Source organism: Apus apus, chromosome 1 (genome assembly GCF_020740795.1).
Source record: "Apus apus isolate bApuApu2 chromosome 1, bApuApu2.pri.cur, whole genome shotgun sequence".
Taxonomy (NCBI): domain Eukaryota; kingdom Metazoa; phylum Chordata; class Aves; order Apodiformes; family Apodidae; genus Apus; species Apus apus.
Window position 1 is genome coordinate 7,918,951 of NC_067282.1, and position 19,618 is coordinate 7,938,568.

General features: G+C 40.2%; 1 protein-coding gene across 2 annotated transcripts in view; it reads right to left on the reverse strand.

Moving 5' to 3' along the window:
- Positions 1 to 19,618, reverse strand: part of ME3 (malic enzyme 3) — a 131,677-nt gene that overhangs the window by 98,361 nt on the left and 13,698 nt on the right. The gene's annotated exons all lie outside the window — the stretch shown is intronic.

Sequence of the window (19,618 nt, forward strand, 5' to 3'; positions counted from 1 at the left end):
AAAAAACATTCACAGATACAGCAGTGAAGACATCATGATCCCCACAGCTTACCAGGTTGAATAAAAAAGTGCTTTTCTGCAGCAGGCTATTTAAGTATAAAATCCTTCTTTCCTGTATTTTCACTGTATCTGCTGTATTTTCACACACATAACCAGAGGGTAATTTGTTAAAAACACAAGACCTGATGATTCAGCAGAAGCATTGGTGATATGCAACACACGTGGGGCTAAATTTGTATCAGCTTCTCCCTTTCCCTCCTCCTTCCCTATGGCCTCTGTGTCTATTGCCTGCTACCTCTGCTTCAAAACTTCTCTTCTCTCTCTGCATCTGATTTTGGTAGATGATCTGGAGCTCTTGACTTTTGGTGCTTTTAGAAGGTTTGGTTTTTACAAGCCAGAGAAAAATGGCCAAACAACAAAACTACATTTAAATTTTTGCTCATTATTCCAAAGAGGGTAAACACCTTTGAGCCAACAGGTTTATTTTAAATATCTGCAGAGTTGGTGGACCACAGCATTGCAGGATCACAACAGCAGCCCAAAGCCTCTCTCACCCACTGTGGGAACAGCTTAGAACTTTATTGAGTACATATAGCCTAAAATAGGATAACTGCATTCCTGGCAATAGCTGAGGAGCCCTTAAGTAAACAGTCTTAGGGAAAAGTTGATGAAAGGAGACAACAAACACTGATTTTAAATCTCTGGGAAGCTGTTTATAACACGCTGCAGCAATTCCTTTTTTGCTCTTTTCCTATTGCATCTTCCACAGCCCCATGCTCAGCTTCCCTGGCTATATTCACAGATGATGAAACAGGTATTTATCTGTAGGGTGGCCCCAAAGTTAGAAAATGCTTATGTAGAAGCATGCATTAACTTCCCATTAACTTAAGCAGAACTGAAATCACACTGACATGAGGCCACAGTTTACATCTCCCCCTGGTTCTAACTAGTGCAAGCAGTTTTTCTTCCATAATTGTATACAGGCACACACACAGATGCTGAAGTGGACGTAGGTAGGTAGGAAATACATGAACTGTGAAATTCTTGCCTAATGCTTGTGAAATGCTTGCCTATTAGTAATTTTCCTCTCAAGGGCAATAGACATTTTAGTAAGATACACATCTATGCTTTAAATGAAAACTCAAACTAGAAAGTATTAGAGATATACTATATTTAGATCTTTTGTTGTTAGAGGAGTTAAATTTTGTGTCCTCTGTATTAGAAAACTCCTCTATTTTCCTATCAAATATAATTTCCCAGAGTGCATGAAAAGTAGTGACAACAAATCACAGGCAAGATAGAGACAGCAGAGTGATACTGTAAATCTTCTAGATTGTAAGGTCCTTGCATTTTCTTTCTGGAAATTTTGAGTGCAACTCTAACATAAATGTAACATTTGCAGTGCCTGTTGAGCATCTGTGTTTTCATCTTCCAAAGGAGAGAAACTCTGGAATCTTCGTATGCCTTAAGGAGAGCACACTCAGATGCAACAAAGGAATCCATGGATACTGTAATAGCAAAATCCCCCAAAGAAAGACAAAGGGAGGGTGGGCAGGTGAGGAGAGCAATTTAGGATAGGACGCAGTGCCAAATCTGTCATGTACATTACTGTACTGTGTGTGAAGTATGAAAGGCTTGCAGCAAGCTCCACATGGCAAATCGAATGAGATGCATGTGCACTTAAACTTTCTTGGACCTTCTGAAGGCTGTAAATGGGAAAAAACAATTTAAAGCCAGAAAATATATTTTGACTGAGGAGTACAGGGTAGTGTAAGTTACACAAGGTCAGTAAAACAGAGAGAAGTCCAGCCTAGAAGCTGCACATGGCATCAGAACCCAGATGTAAAAGGAGGAAAAGATAGACATTTTCAGCATATATTTAATGCAAGTCCTAAACCAGAATTCCTGTTGCAATGCTCAAAACAAGAAGAACAGAGAAAGGAGCAAACATTGTCTCATTTACAGAAGGCCAGATCTCACTCTGAGCAACCACTGGGTACCACAAAGAAGAGAGACTGATCTTTGGCACACCAGCCTCGGGTGGCTGGAAGAGAAGCCAGGTGCAGTGAGCCAAGACATTGCCACTGAAAAAGAGGTATATTTGCTAAACAGTCACTAGAAGTACATTTTCTTATTATTTTCTTTTGTAGATGTTCAAAGAAATAAAATCATAACTTATTATTATCTTTATTCTATGAAGATAATGGCCAAAGACAACTCTTGCCTTTAAATTTTGTCTGGTAATAAAACAATATTTCAGTGATCTGACAGTTGCAGGAAACCTTTGGGAGCAGCATTCATTAAACAGAATGATATGACAAATACTCTCAGATGCAAGCTAATTAGTGCTCTAAAGCTGGAGATAGGCTTCATACCTTCCTGAAAGCAGCTGTTTTAGCGACTGGTGGGACAACAGACAAACTTCTTCAGGTCGCTTTAGTGGGTGAGAAACCATTGCCTGAAGGCAAAGAGCAGAAGTGTGAAATGAGCTACTGACCCTGAAAACACTGTCTCATTCCATCATTCAGAAATGAATATGGTTAAGCTAAATATCCTGGGAAGAAAGAAGTCATTTGAAGGATGCAGTATAAAAAGGGCAGTTTGAACATTAAGGGCTTTGGGTTGGTTTTTGAAATTATTTGCTGGGCATCTTGCAAAAATATCCACTTCTGGGACTGAACATACAACAGAGGTAGTACATTATTGAGTCTAAAAGTTGGTATGTGCTTCAGAGGCCTAAGTCTTCTCAAGAGTCTTTACTTGCATCTTAATTACAAATGCATTGCCCTGGGACAAGACAAATATTTTGTTGCCAGATGTGACCAACCTTCATTTTTTAGCATTTTTCATGGTCTTCAAACATAAGCATTTGTAATGATTGCCTTATCTAGATCAACACTTTGATACATAAATCAAAATTAAATAGTTAGGCTCAGGATCTTGCCTTGCAGCATTTCCTGTTCAGTGATTCGGATCAGCGTGGGCTGATCCTTATTGGAATGACTGAAACTTTTAATTGCATCACACATGAACACAACAGATTTTATGCTCACAGCAGTGATTAAATGCCTACTCCCTTCTAATGAAGTAAGTCTTAAATGATCCACTGAGAAAAAGTTAACAGCTTTAATACTTTGGCCCATACAGCTGACAGAAGCTCTTTTATTGATCTGCATAAACCCCAATACTGCAAGAACACTCATGGCAACTAAATGTGAGGAACAGTAGGGCTGGTTTGGAAAAGAGTTCTGCTCTCCTTCTGGCAACAGTTAAAGGAAACATTTTCCCTTGAAATAGTGAGCCTAGTTCTTATTAAAAGTCTGATTTTGATATCACTTATCAGCAATACCTGGAGCAACTCCATTGATGTTCATAATATAACAATGAGGTAAAATCAGGATAAGTGAAAATAAGGACTAGGGACCACAGGCAATAAAACTTTTGTGCCTATTTATATAAGAACCAGGCTTGGCCTGGCTGATGCAACTCTCATGTGTATTCATCAAAAACAAGTATGTACAGTGCAGGAGGGGCACCAAATAGACTTGAAAGAGCTCACACTGAAATATTTTGGCTGCTTCTAATCTCATAATTCCTTATTTACCGAGCAAACGCAAATTCCTTTAAATACTACTTTTCTCCCAGTAGAGATATACTTGAAAATGCCTTTCCTCACCTTCCTTCTATTCTGGCAGATCTGTAACATCCTTCAGAAGACTAAGAATGGTCTCAGGGCTGCACCATACACCTACATGTAAAAGCACAAATTTACTGTTCTAACATTCCAGTCTAAACAAACTCATTCCTGCCCCACTCTGGAAACTAAGCATGGGCCACTTCACCAATGACCAGTGTGATCACAGGCTTCTGAAGTAGAGCTACGTTATTTCTGGCCAGTTTTCAGGCACAAGGAGATAAACCCAAGTCTCTCTAGACCTATTTAAGGCACACACCAAGTGTGTCTTCACAAAAAAACCAACAATCCCAACCAATACGTGGAGTCACTTAAAACAATTTTTAAATTGTCACTGACAATGAGTGCTTGTTTTGAAACACTTTGTGTCCAATTTTTAGACATCTGAGAAAACAAGACTTCAACAAGCACTGGACATGGCTAGGAATTCAAAAACAAAATTAAAACTAAAAAACCAAACAAATAAACTCACATCTCAAATTAGGGTCTGAAGAGTTAAGGAAATTACTAAAAAATTCAGAGGGAATTCAGACATTTTCATCTCACTGCTTTAATTCCTGGTAATTTTCTTCCAACAGATAACCCATGAAAAAAGTATTCTACATTTCATACATGCTGGGAAAACTGAAGTAATCTTTGTCCCATCCTTCTGTGCCACTCACAATTTTGGAAGCCAAATAGCCCCAAACTTGTCAACTGTTCCTTACACAGAAGTGCCTTCTACATCTTTGATCATCCTTGCTGTCTTTCTTTGCACCTTTGCCAGAGCATCCCTTTTTGCAAGGCATTTATGAATAAGGCCAAGCAGGACAGATCTCAGCACAGATTCCTCTAGGACTTCACTCTTGACTTCCCTCCAATCACTCCAAACCTTTGTTTCTTTTAATTACTCATAAAACCATGCCAGAATCTTCCCTCCTCTATCACAGCTGCTTTATTCCCTAAAAAGCCTTTGGCAAGCACTTCATCAAAAACTTACCAAAATCCATACAGACAATATCAAACAAACCACATTACTCGTGTATTTGTTGATTCCTTCAGAGATTTACAGACCAAGAGTTTTACATAAGCCTTTAGAGAAGCCATATAGATTCTTCCTCCACAGATTTTATTTGTCCAAGCATCTACTCATTCTATCTATCCCCTTAGACAGTCTCTGCTCATTTGCTGATGTTGCTCCCCACATTCCCTTAGAATCTTTTAAAGTAGTCTTCAAATACTGAGAAAGTTTAAAGCAACAATACATTTTACTGTAATCAATGCAGGTACTTAATGTTTGAGATTCCCTAGAGCTCCTAGGTGAACACCATCACATTTGTAGTATCTACTGTACCATAACTTCTTCCACAGAAGTGTCAATAGTGGACATATTATCTCCTGAGTTTACCCCAAAATGCTGTCTCACCTGTTTCTTCCACAGCAAATATCAATGCAAGTAATTAATTTTTCTTCTCTAGAATAGCGTGTCCATCATCTCCAACTGCTCCTTTCTAGACTGTGATCATAAAGTGAACCTACAGTTGTTCCTTCTTTTTGTGTTACACTGTTATCTCATCTGTCTGAGATTCGAATCCTTTCCACTTTCATCCTTTGGATATGCTTCCAGCTTTTTGAAGACTGCCTTCCCATGTCTTCATAACCTAATTTACTTTGCTGTTTAGCCCATACCTGCACCCTTTGACCATTTTCTAAGCTCTTATTAAAAAGTGATACATACTAGAGATTCTGGTGGATAATGTTTAGCATCTCCATATCTCCTGGAGCATTTAATTCTCTTAAAAGCCTCCTTTAACACCCTTTTATCAAGCACCTTACTTAATGCAAAGTTAAGGGTTGTATTTTATTTTGTGGTGCACCTTGATCAGCTGCTTCAGGAAACAATCACTGACAGTGTCTCCCCATTTCACCTCCAGGGATGTATTAGACAACACATGAAGGAACATATGGAGTGGTAACTGGATTTTCCATATATAAGAATATTTCTGGCCCTGTGATCTCCATATATGCAGTTAGAGTCATAGTCCTAGTAGAAGGGTCAATAACAAGGATCCAATGTGATGATCTTCCTATTGAGACATGAAATTTCAAACTAGGATGCACAGAATTCCTGGCAATTCCTGCTACCTAACCTGACCTTTAGAATGTTGTGTGTTTTTTTTCTTCAAAGAGAACTTAAGCACTACAAACTCATATCTTATTGTGAATTAAGCCTTTGCAGATGGCAGGCAACACCTAAACACTCTAAATACAGTTGTTCTGCTCTCTGCTGTCTCTAAATAAGCCACTGACAGGTCTTCCTGATGGTCTTTAAAGAAACAGAGAAATCACCTATGTACAATCTTTTTTTAACAATAGTAAGAAAAAAAAAACACAACGAAAAATTGTTGCAAAACATGGATTCATCTTCGTGTGGAGCTGCTGTTTGTAAGGATTTTATCTCAGTGCCTGTGAGAGATGTTGGCTTTCCCATAAAGAAAGCACTGTCAGGAGATGCTACACTCAAAATTAAGTGTTCTCATCCCTGTAGTGCTGTACCAAGCACCTGGGCTCTCATCTTGAGTGATGGCCCAAATATTTTTAGTGGAAAACAGGTCAAGTCCTGGCTTCAAGTTTTAAATGAACCAGAGACTTCTGCACATGAAAACAAGTTGTCAAAGTATTCCTTCCTGTCCAAGAGCAGGTTTAAGTTATGTCTAAAGACCTAGCAAGTACCAGCAACGTCCTTGCTTCTCACTGCTTCAGAAATGCTGTATGGATGTGCAGGTTTTTCAGTTTTGAAAGTTCTCTGCTGAGTAATAGGGGAGGAGAAATGAAACAACAGATCTCCTTGGCAGAGATTAAAAAAAAAAAAAAAAAAAGCCTTCTGCCAAAAGCTGTGGTTTATTTTTGGTCTCACTTGAAAAATAAACATTACAGAACTTTAAAATCCTACACTTTATATCCCTTAAGCAGCAACAAAGTAACAATTAATGTCAAGCTAAATAAAAACAACCCCCCTCCCTGTTTTTTGTTTTTTGTTTTTTTTTTAAGCTAGAAATCAACAGCTAAAAATGAGAGTTTTCAATGCCTTAAGCTCCTGTCTTCAACTACATGGACAGAGCTGCTCTTCTGGCTGTCCAGGGCAGCAGTGGAGGCAAAACCCCAAATACTGCAATGAAACTCACTGAAGCTGGAAGTCCCTCAGTTACAAAAGTACATCACGCAATTACAGATTAATTTAGGTTAAAAGGGACCTCTGGAGGTCATCTACTCCTACCCCTGCTGAGAGCAAGTCAGCTTGCTCATGGTTGTGATTCCTTAGGAGTTTGCAAAATCCAGGTGGGTTTGACACAGCCAAAGGAGTAATCTGACTGGAGCAGAACACTTATCTCATCATTTAGACTCATTTTTCAGAATAAAAAGGATGAAAAAATTAGAAAAATTAACATGGTTTTGGGTGCCCATACCAAATCAAGTTTTGTTGTGGCTTTTAATAACAAAACAACCAGGAACCGAGACAAGCAAAATATTTATTGTAGCCAAGAACTGGCAGACTGAGCAAGGTGACCTCAAAAGGCATGCCAGACTTTCTCATCCTGTTGAAGTTCTGCACTGACACCCACTGACTGAGGGTCTGCATCTTTGTTCAACTGCCTGAGGAACCAAAGCCAAGTCCCTCTTGATCTTTCATTGCTCCCACTCCCTGCTTCTCTCATGTGGCAGAGGACAGCAGAACGGTGTCTCTTGCTATCTGAATTAACCATAATTAGCACAAGAATACATATGCTGTACAGCTCTAGACAACATAATTACAGGAATAAATTTATTTTAAGAATTTTTCCATTTGCATATTCCCCCTTTGCCACAATTTTCCTCACATGGATTAGTGAAAAATTCAGCTGGTTGTGTTCAGTGAGTTTCTCTCTGCTTATAGAACCCTTGGAGGAAGCTGGATTTTGTTATTTAAACCTTATTTCCTCCTCTCCTGCTCTGTTTTTATAAAAGAGTAAATATATATACACACCAGGTCACTCCCCCTAACACATTTTAAACACCCTTCTCATTATTCTGGCTTCTTGAGTTTGAGCTATTAAAACAAAAAACTGTGCAATGGGGATCTTGGCTGGTCCAGGGAAGGTGTTTGCTGCCAGGGGTTCTCCAGGCCAGCCCCTGCCTCATTACAGAATCACAGAATCCTAGGGGTTGGAAGGGACCTCGAAAGATCATCTAGTCCAACCCTCCTGCCAGAGCAGGATCACCCAGAGCACATCACACAGGAATGTGTCCAGGCGGGGTTTGAATGTCTCCAGAGAAGGAGACTTAACAACCTCTCTGGGCAGTCTGTCCCAGGGCTTTGTCACTCTCATAGGAAAGAAGTTTTTTCTAATGTTTACCTCCTAAGTGGAACCTCCTATGTTCCAGTTTGCACCCATTGCCCCTTGTCCTACCACTGGACACCACTGAAAAAAGCCTGGCTCCATCCTCCAGACGCTCGCCCTTAACATATTTGTCAACATTGATGAGGTCACCCCTCAGTCTCCTCTTCTCCAAGCTAAAGAGACCCAGCTCCCTCGGCCTTTCCTCATAAGAGAGATGTTCCACTCCATTCATCATGTTTGTGGCTCTGTGCTGGACTCTTTCAAGCAGTTAGTTCCCTGTGCTTCTGGAACTGAGGGGCCCAGACACCGAGCCACCATCAGTGGCTCCTCAGCCCAGGTCTGGCCACATCTACTCTGAGTGTTTCTAGCAGTGACGGTGCCCTGAGCAGCTACATGGTTTAGGGGTGGCCTTGGCAGGGCTGGGTTAACAGTCGGGCTTGATGATCTTCAAGGTCTTTTCCAAGCAAAACGAATCTGTGATTCTGGGTTAGCAGAAATAAGAGCAAAAACCAGCAGGTAGCCCTTTGTTGTGCTCAGTGACAAAAAGTAAAACTTTGTGAAAAAGAATAAATGAAAAAAACCCAGAGTTTTACTACTTCATTTTAATAAAAAGCTGGAAAACACTGAAGAAAAGTTTTCTATTGAAAAATTTTGCAAGATACTTTGTAAAGTTTTAAATGGCAAATAAATTAAAGCCCAATGTAAGTCCTCACCTTAGAACCTTCAGACCAGACTTTTCAGCAGGGGATGTAGTGACAGGACAAGGGATAATGGATTAAAAGAGGGTAGATTCACATAAAAGGAAGACAATTTTTAATATGAGAGTGGTGAAACACTGGCATAGGTTGCCCAGAGAGCTTGTAGATGCCCCAACCCTGTACACATTCAAGGCCAGCTTGGACGGGGCTTTGAGCAACCTGGTTCAGGTGAAGATGCCCCTGCTCATGCAGGGGAGTTGATGATCTTCAAATGTCCCTTCCAACCCAAACTATTCTATGATTTGATGAACAGAAGGGCTGTTTGTAGCAGTTTCTACTCACAAAGATATTCGGTTGACCACTTGTCCAACACTACCAGTCCTACTGAAAAAGTTGACTAATAATTTTCAGCTGATACCCAACTTCTAAGTAGGCTTCAGGACAAAACAGCTCACTTCCTTGCACTCTACCACAAATCAGCAGAGACCTCAAACAGAATTTCAGGTCAAATTCCTTGCATGCAAGAGAGGTGAATTATGACAACCACAACACAGGCTCCAACTACAGCCTGAAAGAAAAACAAAAACAAAAACAAAACACCCAAGCCAGAAAACCCAACAGTGGTGATGACAAACAGCCAAGACAGATGAAACTGCATGGACCCATAGGACTTCCTGCAGAAGAAGCCTGGAAGCACATACCAGGAGGATTGCTTAAGCACCCAGGGTGCAAACATTGACAGATTAAAGCTACAAATGATGCAGTCAGGATAGAAATGTATTTTAGAGCCAAAGCTGAGGAAGGCTTTACCAGAGTTGCACCTCTCCAGGCAGCAGATGAGCACTACCGGTTTCAAGTTATGCCAGGGGAGGTTTAGATTGGATATTAGGAAAAAAACATTTACTGAAAGGGTTGTCAGGCACTGTAACAGGCTGCCCAGGGAAGTAGTGGAGTCACCACCCCTGGAGGTATTTTAAAAGTGTGTAGATGTGGGGCTTAGGGGCATGGTTTTGTGGTGGACTTGGCAGTGTGGGGTTTACAGTTGGACCTGTCTATACTGGTTCTCACAGGCATCTTAATGGGCACAATGTCACTATGAGGACAACATTGAAGGCTAAGTCCACAGTTGCTCTGACTCCCCTCCTGCTCTCAGGTCATCCTTATCTGTTGTCTCCAGCACTGTAGCGGTAGAAGCCTCCTCACAATTTGAAATGAAGGAACAGTGCTTTCCATCTCCATGTTTCCCCAGTCAGCCATTTTTTTTCCTTGGTTCCAGGTTTCAGTTTAATTCTCTTTCACATTCTCTTCAGAACTGAAGCCCAGTGTGAAATACTCAGCCCAGCTTAGCGATACTCCTCAGTGAAGCAGACAAGTGCCCAGCAAGATTAAGTAGATGGATTGGGAGCATAAATAAGCTTTAGGGTCTGCTCCTGCAGTTCCACAGGACATCCTAGGGAGTTTCTGCTGAGGCTGCAAGGATGAACCTGCTGGTTTTGCACTCATTCCCTTACCAGCTAATAACGAGTCCTCAGAGCATGCTGTGCAGCGGATGACTTCAAAATATGTGGAAACTTCAAACTCAGTCTGTGGCATCACAGCTATTTATTTATTTTAAATTAAAGCCAGGCTCAGAATCGATAATTAAAAAAAATGGACAAGGACTGTTTCCTTAAGAAAATGTAGTTTACAATGTTGTGGTTTTTTTGTTTTTGTTTTGTTTTTTAAATCCAACATATAAAAACTGCTGTGAAGACCCTTACGGCTTATCTCTACAGCTTTACCACCACAGTGTTGTTTATTTTTTCACAGAGCTATTTGTATTGAAATTCTATCATATCAGTTTATAAAATATGCTTTGGGGCTGTGGAATATGTGCTTATGTAAGGCACTTCAAGTTACAGCTTCAGTTTATGGAAGTAATTTCCATTGCAGTGCTGTATTATAGACATTGTGTTAGAATTATTATTTTCTTATGAAATGAGAAAATTGACTTCATATAACTGCACATTTCATATTCATTTTCTACTTCTATTCCATCACACTAGGGCTTTTCACTATCAAGTCTCCATTTTATTTTCAAATTTTCCACTCATTCCCCATGAGAACTTAAGCAACTGGTCAAGAACCAATTACTTTTTTAAAAAATCATTTTAGATGTGCTAATTTGGGGTGATAATCTTATGTGGGGTTTAAGGGGTATTTTTTGTCTGTTTGTTTCTTGCTTTTAACCTTGGTGTGACTCAAAGCCAATCTGCTTCAAAGGGAATCCACATTTCTTGATTCTTGGTGTTGTTCTTTACCCCCACACACTGAAAAAAAATGGTGTTGAGATTCATGAACATCTGAGCATTACTAATGTATTATAGTAAGTATTATAAAGCAGAAAACTTGATAATAAAAAGAGCTATCCACCCTATCCAGTTAGCCATAGTAATTGGTCCCTATATTTGTGAATTAGGCTAGTTACATGCTGTCTCACTGCAGAGCCTTCATCCCACCACCACAAGGCCTTTATCCCATCACCACCTCAGGTGCTAAGATTTTCTAAAAATCCCCAGAAAAGTTTCTGTAAACCATATTTCTGCTGGGGAGGTACAGAGAAACCTGTGGTTATTCACAGTCTCTTCTATGAGAAGAACAAGAAGGCATCAAACAATACCACCAAACTGCAGGTTCAAACCAAAATATTTCTTTATATAACACCCAGTCATCTTAAAGAACTCCTTGCCTTGTATGCTACTTCTTTTAATATGGAGTTTAAAAGCATTCAGCAAACAGGGAAATAAAAATGTCTTTCAAAGGCCATTAAATGCAATGGCTTAAGCTAGTAGGTCCCCTGAGCCTCAAACTGCTGGCGGCAGGAAGCACTGTTGCTGCTTGCTTCCCTATCCTCACTTTTCCCTAAGCATCTGCTGTTGCCCACTGTGGGCAACTGTCTAACTCAAGCCATGTAGACATATCCAGGCAGTAAAATTACCAAACTACCTGAAATACAAGAGAAGGTAGGATACAAAGAGCCATTTGGTTGGCAGAATACAATTAAAAACCAAACTAGTTCAAGTTTCTCCTATTTTTTTCATACGGATTCTTGCTGTGAGGTTCTCCACAGGCATCTTCAGCATTAGTCTCCAAGGCCAACTCATTGCAGAGCTGAGACGTGTGCCAGGGGATCTTACCACATAGTTTGTGTAGAAACCAACATTCTGCAACTACCAAATAGTGGCTTGTAACAAGATCCCCTAAAAAGGCAAAAATATGTCCTAATAGTTTATAAATTCCTGAAACAGCATCAGGAACGACTCAAGGAGTGGCACATCATGGAATTGATTCCTAGCTCCAACACAAGATTGCACGTTCTCTACAGTAAGCCTTGCATTGAGGCAGTTACTATTTGCAGGGGAACTGGATTTCCTAACAACAGAGGACTGGGAATGAAGTAGTGGAATCTCTGAGATTTCTTCACTTTCAGAATTTTCCTTTCTAAGCTGTGGAATGGGGGAAGACAAATCAGAGGGTGGGTGGAGGGAGGACAGAACAGAGTCAGCTTGACCAGCCAAACCCTGCTGACAGAGCCAAATAACATCTAGCATCAGTTATTGGCCAAAAAGCCCTACAATGACTTGAGCACGTTCTGTAACTGAGATATACGTGGTTCCAGGCACACCAGACAGGCAAAAATTTTGAATTGAGCTCAGATGGGTATAGGCAGTGCTATGGAAGTGGCACCTCTGACACAGGGAAACATGTATTTGTTCAGCAAATACATTAGGCGTTTCTAGATTAACCATTATGTGTTACCATTCTCAGCAGTAAACTTAAGAGCTCCTGGCAGATGTCAGTCATTCCCCCTGAGCTTGGCTATGCCAATGGATATAGTCAGAAAAAGAAAAAAAAAATGGACAAGTTTTTAGGGTCAAAAATTCTTCTTCAAATACTGGAATTTTGTGTTTACTCAAGACCACTTAACCAAGCCATCATCTCTGGGCTTAGTTCCACGTGATTCACCAACGCTGAGGTAGCCCACAAGAAATATAATTTTCAAAGAATTCCTTAGAAACGTGGGTAGAAAATGCCTGTTTGTTGCACAAAAAGGTCTACAACTCTGCTGTGGGCTAGTGCAAAAATCAGCAAGGAGCTGTCATAGAGACCACACTGGATTTACACAACAAAGATGCAGGCACAGAGGTCTGGGGAAATGGAGCTGTACTGAAGCTCAAAGGGGTCACTGTACTTTTCCATATTCTAGGCTTTAAGTCACTACTTTGTAACTCTTACTAAAGCAAGATGCTGTCACACAGAACAAAAACAACCCAAAACCAAACCAGACATAACAGCACAACTGAGGTACCTCATCAAGAACAGTAAGGCAATGTGACATGCATTTGCATCTTTTGTATTATAGGAATAGAATGAGAGAGAGATTTGGCTTCAAAAAGAAATTCTGCTTCTATCCAAGTTCATATAGAGATTCACACACCAGTCCCTAAGTAGAAAGAATGCAACAGAAGAAATGAGACCCTGGGGTCCTCGCTGATGTTAGAAAAACAAGCACAAAACAGCAAACAATCCTCCCTCCACAAAAAAACAAAACAAAACAAAACAGTATGAATGAAGTTTCCCTAGCTGTAATACCAGAAATAGTGAGGTGAAATAAGAGACTAGAGGCAAGCTGTAAATCAGTTACAGAACTAAAAACCTAGTCTATATTTTGAGATTTAAAGAAAGAATTGCTAACCAAACCTAAATTGTACTTTTGTTAATATTGAAAGCAGAACTGCAATTTCATACCAAAAGATATTAAAAACAACTGCAGGGGAATAATGAAATAAACAACAGCTGCTGATTAGAAAAAGCTGCAATTACCAATACCATCTTCTAACTGAAAACCAGTGATGTCTCCCAATAACAGTTAGAATCAAAACTTCTGCAGCAGTCAGTCCTGTTTATAGGATTGGTGATTCCTGGATTGGCATTTGGGAGTTACAAAGGGTCCCAGATTATCTATAGAAAGGAACTTCAGGCTTGAACCTATCAATGCATTTCCCAGGCATTTCCATTCACTATCTACATCCAATATTCATAAAAGGAGAGCTCTGAAAGAGATGACTTGTGCAAACACACCCAGAATGTTCTACTCAAAACTTGGCACTTTAAAGCTGTTACTGCTTCACAGAAATGTTTTTTAAGTGTAAAATACAGAAGTGCACAAAATAATGGGTTAATAAAAAGTGGATAAGCATGTCATTTGTACTCCACCAGAATACATGAACTGATGTATGAATTAGTGGCTGCTAAGAAGCACTATAAATTAACTGATGCCAACCTACAAACTGGTTACATGACAAGACATAGTCAGTCTTTTAATTTCAGTGTTTAACAGGAGATAAGGATGTATCTTTGAACATTCTTTAAAATCATATGCTGAGAGGTCAAAGCAATTTTGGCGTGATGTAGAAGATGTTTTGCAGATGACAGTAGCAATGCAGGAGAATCAGAAGGTTTTAATTTCAGAGAACGGCAGGGGTGAGTTAGGACTCAGAATAGAGAGGCCAGATTCTGCTGAAAATCATGGTCGAGGCAGATGTATGTGCTGACCTATGAAAAAACAAACAACCAAACAACCCCCAAGAAATGGCTTCAGACAAATTTAATGTAAAGTCCTACATTGATGAATATCCAAATTACAGTGAAGTTGCTCAAATTCTATGCTGTTTGGTATGTATATTTTGTACCTATCAAAATCTCACTTCATATTAAAAAGCTGTGAGAGGGGTGCCCCTGCAGCTGCACACTTTAAATTAGCTTCCTATTACATTTAAGTTTATAAAATCAGGTACCACCCTACTCCATTACAGTGGCCTCAGTTAAAATTTCTGCATACATGTTGCCCTGATGTTTCTCCAAGTCTTTTCTTCCCAGACAAAAGAAAGCAGCTCTGCAAAGCTTGAGGTTACCTGAATAACTTAAAGACATTAAAAAATATTGTTTTTTCCAAAAGCCACCAACTTCTAAACTATGTTTATCTTGGGATAGCATTGTTAAGACTCAGCATGAAGCAAACTTTCTGGGTTTATTTTTGTCTCATTGAAAATCCATCCTTTGGAGTATTTTTACTTTTTTTACAAATATCTGGTCACCCACATTGATATTATTCACAAATCTTTCTCCTACTGAATTTTTCCCCCAGATCTCAGAACTTGTGCTTCATCCTGAACCCACTATCATTGTCTTAAGTCTTTCTATATGGATCAAGGACTCAGGAATTCCACTTTGTGACTGTAAACACTACATGTAAGGACCTGTAGGATCAAAACCCAAACATCCACACAATGTTGCTGATCCCAGTTGTTTGGTTTTCTCCAAGAAACTTTTTGCTTGTAAAGGACCTAATTTATATCAGAGGGACTGAGTTTGCTGTGGCCATGGGGTTTTATTCCTTTTGCCATAACTTTCAGGCAATCCTCACTATGCTTTTTGTTATTGCTACACTTTGCTTGTTTTCCTTAGCTTACAGGCTGGAGAGTGGGGCAGAGAGGAACCTAATGAGGTTCAATAAGAGGAAGTGTAGGGTCCTGCACCACAGGAGGAAGAACCCCATGCACCAATATAAGTTAGGGCTGGACCTGCTGGAAAGCAGTTCTAAGGAGAAGGATCTGGGAGTCCTGGTAGATAGTAAGTTATCCATGAGCCAGTAGTGTGCCCTTGCCACCAAGAAGGCCAATGGAATCCTGGGGTACATAAGGAAGAGTGTGGCCAGCAGGTTGAGAGAGGTCATTCTCCCCTCTCCTCTGCCCTGGTGAGGCCATATCTGGAATACTGCATCCATTTCTGGGCTCCCCAGTGCAAGAGAGACAGGGAACGAGTGGGGAGAATCCAGCAAAGGGCAGCAAAGATGACTGGGGGATTGGAGCATCTCCCTTGTGAGGAAAGGCTGAGAGAGCTGGGACTGTTCAGCCTGGAGGAGAGAAGGCTGAGGGGAGACCTTGTTAATAGCTACAAGTATCTAAAGGGTGGGTGCAAGGAGGATGGAGCCAGACTCTTTTCAGTAGTTCCCAGTGACCGGATGAGGGGCACTGGGCACAATTTGGAACACAGGAAGTTCCATTTAAATATGAGGAAAAACTTAACGGTGAGGGTGACAGAGCCCTGGGACAGGCTGCCCAGGGAGGTTGTGGAGTCCCCTTCTCTGGAGCTATTCAAAACCCACCTGGATGCAGTTCTGTGTAAGGTGCTCTGGCCAGTCCTGCTTTAGCAGGGGAGTTGGACTAGATGATCTCTAGAGGTCCCTTCCAACTCCAGCAACTCTGTGATTCTGTCAACTTCCCAAACCTAGGAACTAGGGAGCTGAGACAAGAGAACTGTCAACCAGAATAGCAAATGTATCAGAGTATGTACTTTTGCACCATGACAAAGTGAACCAAAATTTAAGATCTATCTACCTGGGGAGAATAAATGGTTTGTGCTTCATGGCTTTGGGCCAGACCCTGGCTCCAAACACCCTTAATGTATCTAAGTAATCATACTTCAATCTGCTCAGTTACTGCATAGTACATGGGAAGGACAGGTCAAACTCCTACACTAGCATTAAAGAATGTAGTATCTAAGACCTCTACTAGTACAAGGGTCTGTCATACTGCTTCAGGACTTTCCTTTAATCCACATCTCTTCTGCTTCTCCTTGCTTAGATTAGAAGAAGAAAATGAATCAGTAAAAAAATTTCAGGTCACCTCAGCAGTGTGAAGCGGAGAGTAAATTTCTACTGCTCAAAAGTTTTAACATCTGAAGTGTCTGTGTCACTTTGTGGTATTCTTGTATTATCTACTGGTTAGATATTAGATCTATCTTTTAGATATTTGTATTATCTACCTGTTTTTCTTCTTATTTATTTAATAAAGAAAACACCAACTGGAGAAACAATAAGGTGTTGCAATCTCATTCTGCAAGTTCATTTTGGTTTTGCAGTTGATTTTCCTCTATCTAGGACTCATAATACAGCTATATTATTGTTTTTCATTTTTGCTTCTCTCTCCTCTGACTGTAGGCAGAAGTGCATTTGTTTATAATCCAGCTGTGCTCCAATAAAACCACCCCTCAGCCTCTGGCCTGAAGACACTCATGGTCTTACAGCAGTGGGATACTAAATCAAAAACCTATGCCCCAGTTCAGCAAAGCACTTGCTTAAGCAATATGAAGCCAACAAGGCTATAGCTCTGGATGCTTTACTGCAAAGGGCTGTAATTACTCATTTGTTTCCCATCAAATTCAATCTGCTTTGGATCTAGTCCTAGGCATTTGCTGGAAGGTGTCATTAAATAAAATGAGAGGAAAGTCAGGCCAATATTGTCTTGATTTCTAAGAAATTACTGTAGCATCTGTCCAATCAGATGCTCAAGCAGCAGCCACAGGGGGACCACACATCACCCCCAGATCTCTGGCCCCCAAGCTCTAAGTATAAATATTTACGTTATTTTGGTTCTCTCTTTGAATTATTACTTTAATAATATAGAAAAGGTAATTACCTCAAGTTTACAGATGTTGGCATCTGTAACTTATACACAGTATGACTGGAAATTTTGAACTGTTCCATAATGAAGACAGAAATTTTAAGTGATTAACTAAGCATATTAATGGAAAAAATGAAGCAAGCTTATAAATAGAATAAGAAACTTTCCTAGAACAGCTGCTTATTAGTGCTTGCTTCCTTCAGTTTTTGGGAAATATTTCACAAAATGCTTTTCATTTTCTAAAGCAATGCATATTTGACAGCATGTATGGGATAAAACAGTTGATATATCATGTGTTTCTAATAAGTTGTGGTTGTGATCACTGCTGGTACAGATAAAAGCTGCTATAAGACAACTGCGCAAATGATCAAGTTAATTTGGAGAGCCTCATGTTCAATTACTTGGTCTGCCACAAACATTCTATATTACCTTGGGCAAGCTAAATTCAGTTCCCCACTGAAGTGAGAGCAACTCTACTGCCTCACCTCAGTAGACCACTCCAAAACTAAACATGAAATATACTACATCACTATGATGCCCATGACTGTCTCATCCTTTCTTGACCGCGTGTCAGTGACTCAGGAAGTGCCCTCAAGAACTACTTTACAAGAAACACAACAGATCTCAAAAGTGTTGGATGTAATGCAGCAAGTGTGTTAGGACTCCAGCAGCCTGAATGCCAATGCCTGAAGCAATCTCATTCAAGAGAAGCAGAGGTTGAATGATACATGCCTTGAAAGTCCTATTACGACTTGGAGGCAGAGTGCCTCCAAGAATGAGAAATGAGAAATAACAAACCACAAGTATTTCTTCCATTCATGCTGCTTTAATGTCCTTTCCACCTCTCAATGCTCAAACTCAATAGTTCCTACATTTTGCCACAATCTGGCAACCACAGCCAGGGATGATGTGTCTAACCGCAATATGCCGGTGTGAAACAACGCTGTCTCTCCACTTCAGGCTCAAGTTGCAGAAAATTCTGAATCTAAGTTGTGCATTCTAGGTAACAAACATGTTTCCTAATTTGTAGAGCAATAAAGAAGTACCTTTACAACTTCCAGTATCTTTTTTCTTTACCTCATACTTTGTTGGGCAAATTACCAAACATGTACTTAAAGTTCCGCTCTAAAGAATGAACTTCGAGATCTACTTTCTCAAGGACCAGTATCTCAAGGCATGTTCACTATTTTCACCTGAGTTTTTTATTGGGAAAAAATGTATGAACTTAGGCAGCTGCCCAAGAACTTCTGAAAGTCCAGAAGACAGCTCAGAGTTAGTCTTACATGCAAAGTTATTCTGCAAATAGACAGTAAATCCAATGCATCCAAAAGATGATCAGCCTCTCTGGATATCAACAGACTATATGCAAAGCTGATGATGAATCCCAGACAAATGCCCATAGTGTCATAGATCATGTCAGATCTCTGCAGATGCACTGTCCAGAGACTGCAGAAATACACAAAGGCCCAGAAAGCCCAGAACATTCTTGGCACATCAGTCTCACAGTGGAAGCACTACGTATTTCTCCTCAAGGAAATCCTGGCTACAAACACAAGAACCCTGGGAATAAACACAGGCTCTTGATGGGAGAATTTAAGCTCTTTGTACACAGAATATTTAATATATTGTTTTTCAGGTGATACTTTTAAATCTTAAATTATACATTTAATAGTAAAGTTGGAAGTATCTAAGGAAGGTGTATGGTGTCTCCCTTTTGTGCTCACACAGTATCTATTACCAGGAGGCATGCAGGGCACTCAGAATGAATGCCATGCAAAAATAAGACATTTTCAATCCACACTGAAGAATGCCAGTGAGAGGGACTTTTGTGGTTACCTTGGACAACTGATAGCTTGGGTTTGCAAACTGCTTAGATGAAATATTTACCATCTGCTGGACCAAACCACAGGAGATACTGAGTCTGGGTAATGGCATCTGCGAAGACTCAGAACCTGAACTAGCTGCAGGATTTCCCACACAGAGTTACAAGCTCTCCACAGAAGCTGCAGCCCTTAATATCTCTGCCTGCTTTATACAACACACAGGGCACGGAAGAGTCCTCAACCTCAGAGATAACTTGATTATCCTAATATTAAAACATGTACTGAGGCAACAGAATTCAGGCTGGATAAAGCCTCCTTATCTCATGAAATCATAGAATGCCAAGTTGGAAGGGACCTCAAGAACACCTGGTCCAACATTTTTAGTTGATACTACAGTTTATATGAGATAGCTTAACACCCTGTCAAGCTGAGGCTTAAAACTGTCCAAGGTGGGTGAACCTACCACTTCCCTTGGGAGACTATTCCAATGTTTGACTGTCCTCGTGGTGAAAAATTTACCTCTTGTGTCCAATCGGAATCT